Consider the following 7,384-nt stretch of genomic DNA (forward strand, 5'->3'; position numbering starts at 1 on the left):
CCTGGGGCCCCGCTCCTGCGGCCGCAGGTGCCTGCCCTGCTAGAGCCGGGCCGCACGCGCAGCGAGCGCCTCGCCAGGCCAAGTGTCCCCTGGAGCTGCTGGCCAGCCTTTCCAGAGGCCTCGGGGCCCCTCCTGCCAAGGAGGTTGGCCAGCTGAGGTTTCTGCTTGTCCTGCTTTCCTCTGTGCCCGGGCCAGGCAGATGTGTGTGCCCCACTGCTGGCCAGGCCTGCCTGCCCGGCCCTGCTGCTGGGCCAGCCTGGCCCGGGGCCTGCCCACCCCTGCTTTGGTTCTGTCTTCACACTCAATAAAGTTCACTCTGCATTGGAACTGGAGTCTCCTGGAGTTCCTTAAATTTTGGGATCCTCAGCTAAAGCTGCTCCATGGGGGATGTGATGCTCTGAGTGGTTTGGGTGGGACTGGAGGCAGTGTGGCCTTGTTGTTGTGCACAGGAGGTGCTCCAGGGCACATTTGGCTCAGGAGGGAGGTTGGACATTGGGTTCCAGCTGATGAGGCAAAACATTGACCTTCCAGAAGAGATTTCTGTGTGGATTTACAGGCACCTTCCCAAAGCCTTTGTTGTGCATTTCCAGCTGCAAGCAGTTGTTTTCCTTGCCTGCATCCAAGCACAGCATCCAAGCCCTGGGGCACAGGGACAACACAAAGTTATGAAGTGACATGTGGCACCCAGAGCAGGTGTGCAAAGAGAAATGTGGGTCCTGTGCCAGGTGTTGGAAATGGATTGAGGATGGGTCACTCTTGTGGAGGAATCCCAGAGTCCTCATGGCTGGAGAAAAGCTCCAAGATCAAGAGGCCAGTGTACACAGCAGAGTTCTGCAGGTCTGCTCCAGACTCCTGCTCCTTCAGGACACGGTGACACACGGAATGAGTCTACAGCAATTACTGCTCCTGACCACAGGACAATTTGAGTGGGGGAAAAGATGGATCCATTGCTCCCTCCTAGGCCTGGGTACAGGCCCAGGCCTTGTCACCATCACTGCTGCCCTGCCTCAGAGGAGGGATCACGGTCCCTGTGTGCCCATCCCTGTCCCATGTCCACGTCACACACCCACCCTCAGCACATCCCCAACCTCAGATGTCCCCTGGGGCAATCCTGGTCACTCTGTGCACACTCACACAAGGCCACACGACTTCCACTGCCCCATGGCACTTCCACTGACTGCGGCCTTGGAGGTTCTCACCTTGCCCAGGTGTGAGAAAGGTCCATCCATGGCCTTTAACCACCCAAACACCCCCAGGGCATCACCCCCACCCATGGAGCAGCTGAGCTGCACATCCCAGCAGGGCAGGAACTCCAGGAGACTCCAGTTCCAATGCAGAGTGAACTTTATTGAGTGTGAAGACAGAACCAAAGCAGGGCTGGGCAGGCAGGCGTGGCCAGCAGTGGGACACACGTCTGCCTGGCCCGGGCACGGGGCCAGCGGGAGCAGCAGGACCCCGGGGCTGGGCTGGGCTGGGGCTGAGCCCCTGGGCCAGCAGAGCAGGGCACGGCAGGGCCCGGGGAGGCGCAGGAGAAAGCAGGACAAGCAGAAGCCTCAGGTGGGCACGTTGGCCTCCCGCCTTGGCAGGAGGGGGCCCGAGGCCCCTGGAAAGGAGGAGAAGGAGAAGGAGAAGGAGAAGGAGAAGGAGAAGGAGAAGGAGAAGGAGAAGGAGAAGGAGAAGGAGAAGGAGAAGGAGAAGGAGAAGGAGAAGGAGAAGGAGAAGGAGAAGGAGAAGGAGAAGGAGAAGGAGAAGGAGAAGGAGAAGGAGAAGGAGAAGGAGAAGGAGAAGGAGAAGGAGAAGGAGAAGGAGAAGGAGAAGGAGAAGGAGAAGGAGAAGGAGAAGGAGAAGGAGAAGGAGAAGGAGAAGGAGAAGGAGAAGGAGAAGGAGAAGGAGAAGGAGAAGGAGAAGGAGAAGGAGAAGGAGAAGGAGAAGGAGAAGGAGAAGGAGAAGGAGAAGGAGAAGGAGAAGGAGAAGGAGAAGGAGAAGGAGAAGGAGAAGGAGAAGGAGAAGGAGAAGGAGAAGGAGAAGGAGAAGGAGAAGGAGAAGGAGAAGGAGAAGGAGAAGGAGAAGGAGAAGGAGAAGGAGAAGGAGAAGGAGAAGGAGAAGGAGAAGGAGAAGGAGAAGGAGAAGGAGAAGGAGAAGGAGAAGGAGAAGGAGAAGGAGAAGGAGAAGGAGAAGGAGAAGGAGAAGGAGAAGGAGAAGGAGAAGGAGAAGGAGAAGGAGAAGGAGAAGGAGAAGGAGAAGGAGAAGGAGAAGGAGAAGGAGAAGGAGAAGGAGAAGGAGAAGGAGAAGGAGAAGGAGAAGGAGAAGGAGAAGGAGAAGGAGGAGACGGCAAAGGCGGTTGCAGCTCACCTGTGTCACCACGGAGGAGAAGGCAGGAGAGATGGATGAGGGATCCTGTGCTCAGAGTGGGTTTTATACTGTCCCACACAGCCCCAGGGCCAGCCTTTGCTCATGGGATGTGTTTCCCAAGCTCATCCTGCATGGAAAGCATTCCCTTCCTCCAGCACCCACCTTTGATTTGGGGCTGCAACGCTCCTTCCCCGTTTCCTTGCTGCTGGCATCCCCATTCCACGCTGGAACCTCGTTTTATGTGACTTAATTAGAGATCAAAGGCCTCTCCTGGCCAGCACTGTTGATTCAGGTAATTCAGGCCTTTGTGACCATCTCCTTGGAAAGCAACGTGTTTTTCCTCCTCTGTCTGGCAGTTTAGTCACTGCCTCGTCTGTCTCGTGGCCGTTTCCAAATTAAAACCATGCCAGACTCATCCCAGATAGCTCCAGATTCACGCAGTATTTGCATGTTTTGCATAAATGTAATTGCAGCTATTTTTCCCTGTGTTTTCAGATTGTGCCACATGTCTGGTTTGAATCTCTCACCAAGAATGAAGCCCTGCTTTAGGTGAGAGCCTAATTAGGTCACAAACCCAGCTTGGCACCAATTTTTATTTTTTTTTTTAGTTTTTCAGTCAACATTCAGCATTTTATTCCAGAAATCACCTCATGGTTTGTAGTTTATTGTGTCGCTACCTTCAGTTTGTGTAGAATCTCCAAGTGCATTTAATAACCAAAACCTGAATTTTTTAAAATGTTGGTTTTTTCAAAGTCAGCTTCACACTTGAAGCCTTTTTTGGGGATAATTCCCCCTTGACCCTCAGAGCAACTTCTGCAAATCTCCAGGAATGGTTTTCCTTCCCTTTTTCCAGCGGGGAGCTGAATTCTGTTTCTCAGTGGAAATAAAACATCCAGCAGCTGGTGTTGGCTATGGGCTACTGGGCAAGTTCCTTCCCAGGCCTAATTAGGGCTGGAATGAGCTCAGGTTTTGTGTCCTGGCACCACAGTTTGGAGGCCAGGATGGCCACTGGTGACATCCTGACAGCCCTGCTGCAGGACAGGAATGGGAGCAATTGGGAACACAGGGTTGGTGGCATCCCTGCAATTGCTGGGACTCCTAATTTTGGTTTCTTTATGGCCATCCCCAAAGCCAGAACCCCAAACGCTTCATTCAGGTGGCGCAGCCAACAATCATTTCTGCTCAACTGGGATAATTTGAGTGGGTAATTTTGGCTAACCAAGGGGAGGAAGTCTCCAGCTTCAATTTTTCCACCCCAAAACATTTCTGAGGAGAGAAATGTTTCATTTTATTCATTAAAGCAGAGCTTAGCACATCGTGACTGCAGCAAAACAAGAATTAAACTGACCATGAAGGGATAAAATGATTCAATCCCCAGACTGGGGGTTTTATTTTTAGAATTATTTGAAGATTTCCGTTCAGAGAAGGCCCAAATTAATTGGGAATGCTTCCTGTGGTGATTGAGGCTGAAGAAATGATCAATTCCAGGATGTGATCCATTCCAGGACGGGCTGGATGGGATATTGAGCAACCTGACCCAGTGGGAGGTGGCCCTGCCCATGGAAGGGGTTGGGACAAGGGGATCTTCAAGGTCCCTTCCACTCCAAACCATTCAGTGACTCCACAAGTAATGGGCATTTTTTTTAGGAAGTATTTTTTTAATTTTAAAAAACGAATTATCTTAGCAAGTATTTTTTTAATCAAAAAAAGAGGACGTTTCACTCAAAGTGGAATTATTAGGAAGTATTTTTTGATTAAAAAGAAACCATTTCAATACTCCAAAAGGAAATATTTTTTTAATAAAAAAAATGATTTTTTAATGAAGTATTTTTTTAATTTAAAAAGAGGACATTTCACTCAAAGTGGAATTATTAGGAAGTATTTTTTAATTAAAAAAAATTCAATACTTCAAAAGGAAGTATTTTTTTTAATTTAAAAAAAAGAATTATTTTAGGAAGTTTTTTTTAATTTAAAAAATTGAATTATTTTAGCAAGTATTTTTTAATTTTAAAAAAAGGACATTTCACTCCAAGTGGAATTATTAGGGAGTATTTTTTTAATTAAAAAAAATACATTTCAATACTTCAAAAAGTTTTTTTTAAATTAAAAAAAAAAAGAATTATTTTAGGAAGTATTTTTTAATTAAACAAAAGAAAGGACATTTTTTTGGGAAGCTCCCTCCCAGCAGTATCAGAAGCTCCATCTCTCATTTAGCTTCATCCCACATCCCGAAGCCTCGGAGGTGTCTGTCTGCAGAACAACAGAAGCTCTCCAACTTCTTGAAAGGGAAGAACTTCAAAGCCAACCCCAAATATTCATTAAATGGTTGAGACACACAGAGTGCATCAGCCATGGAAATATTGCAGCTACCATGCAAAATTGGGATGGTTTTGTCACTTGGGCGACAACGTCACCCGAAATTTGGTTACTCCCAGGGCAGACAGCACTTGACAGCGTCAGAACCCAGGGTTATTAATTTTTTTCATCAAAAAGTCGTTTTGTGTGTCATAATAACCTCCCACGGAGCCTCTGGAGCGGATCCAGGGCTGCTTGGGATTCTTGTGACAATTGCATGCAGCAGCACTGGGGACAAAACGAGGTGGGGATGGGGAAGGGGGGATCCAGCAGGGCCCTGCTCAGGTGAGACCTCACCTGCAGAGCTGCCCTGGATCCAGGAGAGGACCTGGAGCTGCTGGAGAGAGCCCAGAGGAGGCTCCAGGATGGGGGCAGAGGGATGGAGCAGCTCTGCTGGGAGAACTGGGATTGTTCAGCCTGGAGAAGCTTTGGGGTGACCCAATTATGGCCTTGCAGGACCTGAAGGGGCAACGAGGAACAGGGGGAGAGACAATTCCCAAGGGATGGGGTGCCAGGACAAGGGGGAATGGGTTCAGACTGACAGGGAGGAAATTCAGATGGATTTTGGGAAAGTTCGGACCAACAGAAAGGAAACTTACTTGGGATTTTGGGAAGGCTCACACCAACAGGAAGGAAATGTAGCTGGGATTTTGAGAAAGTTCAGACTGAAGGAAAGGAAATTTAGGTGGGATTTTGGGAAGGTTCAGACCCACAGAAAGGAAATTTAGGTGGGATTTTGGGAAGGTTCACACCAACAGGGAGGAAATTTAGATGGGATTTTGGGAAGGTTCAGACTGAAGGAAAGGAAATTTAGGTGGGATTTTGGGAAGGTTCACACCAACAGGGAGGAAATTTAGACGGATTTTGGGAAGGAATTCCTCCCTGCGAGGGTGGGAGATCCCAGCAGGGGTTATCCCATGGATGCTCCATCCTTGGAAGTGTCCAAGGCCAGGCTGGAGCGCCCAGGGATGGTGGGGATGTCCCTGTCCATGGCAGGGGGGGAATGAGATGAGTTTCAAGGCCCCTTCCATCCCAAAGCATTCCATGATTTCCTAGGAGACCGACAGGAAATCACAGCACAAACCCAGGGGATGGATTTGTGAAACCCAGGGAAAGGAGTTTATTTGCTTCTCCCTGGATCCAGGTTATTCCATTTATTATAATGAAATTTATTCCATTAATTACAATGGAATTTATTCCACTCCTGGGATTTAATTTATTCCATTCTTGGGATTTAATTATTCCACTTTTGGGATTTAATTTATTCCACTTTTGGGATTTAATTTATTCCACTACTGGGGTTTAATTTACACCATTACTGGGATTTCATTTATTCCACTTTTGGGATTTGATTTATTCCACTACTGGGATTTCATTTATTCCATTACTGGGATTTCATTTATTCCATTATTGGGATTTCATTTATTCCACTACTGAGATTCCATTTATTCCATTCTTGGGATTTCATTTATTCCAGTATTGGGATTTCATTTATTCCATTATTGGGCTTTAATATGCACGCAGCATAGGAAATAATAAAATAAAAAAAAGCCTTACAAGGCCAAGAATCCTGACCTGATTAGGAGCTGATTACTGGAATGACAGCTGAGCTCTGATCTGTTTATCTTTGAGGGCTCTTATTACTCAACCCATGGGTGGCTGAAGCCAATTCCATGCTGGGGATAATGACACAGGGATGTGCAAACCATTAATGAGCACCTGGGACAGCACTTTCGGGATCAGAGTCGCTGCCTCGGGGCTCTCCCTGTCCCACCTCGTCATTTAAGAGGGATTGAAAGAGGGGAAAAAAAAATAAAAATTGCTGCTGTATTAAAGGAGCAAACAAGGAGCAGGTAAAAAACAAATCTGGCTGTAGGGAAGGGCAGAGCTCAGGGGACACTGGGCACTTTCCCTGCCTCATTCCCTGGGCTGAAAGCTGCAGTTTTTGGTAAAACCACCCCAAAATGAGCTCGGGAATGAGGTTTTTGTCAACCCTGAGGCAGCTCCTGGACCTTGAATGGGGGTTGATGCTCAAAGAATACTCTTGAGCATAACGAGGGTGCCAGAAATGTCCTTTATTAGAGAAAAAGGAATAAAATCCCGATTTCTGTGCAGGCAGAACAATTCCCTCAGCCTTTCCTCCATCCTCTCGGGGATATTTATATAAAAATATATTTATATCTATATTTATATTCATGTATGTACTTATATAATTTTTATATATATACGTATCTATTATATATAAAATAAAAATTATATATTAAAATTACATATAAATTTTATATGTAATTACATATATATGTGAACATTTTATATATATATATAATTTATTACATATATTAAAAATATATATATTTAAATATATATATCTGAAATAATCTGAATATTGGGAGATTTCAGTAGGAAAAGGGCTCATGCTCCACCCCCTTTCCTTGAAAATTATTAAATTTCCCATTTTTATTCCTATTTCCCCTTTTTTAAATAATTCACCCCATTTCTCTCTGGAATTATTCCTGTGAAAATGGGTGACTCTGCAAAGTTCCCAGGGCAACGCCAGCCCCCGGGAAGTTTCAGATTAAAGGATTTCAGAGCCCTTTGCGAACTCTCATGAATGATTTATTCATGTAAAACACTCATTAGCAGCTTTTAGGGATGCAGCAGGATTGCAGGATCACAG

The sequence above is a fragment of the Geospiza fortis genome, unplaced genomic scaffold, assembly GCF_000277835.1.
Source record: "Geospiza fortis unplaced genomic scaffold, GeoFor_1.0 scaffold361, whole genome shotgun sequence".
NCBI lineage: Eukaryota > Metazoa > Chordata > Aves > Passeriformes > Thraupidae > Geospiza > Geospiza fortis.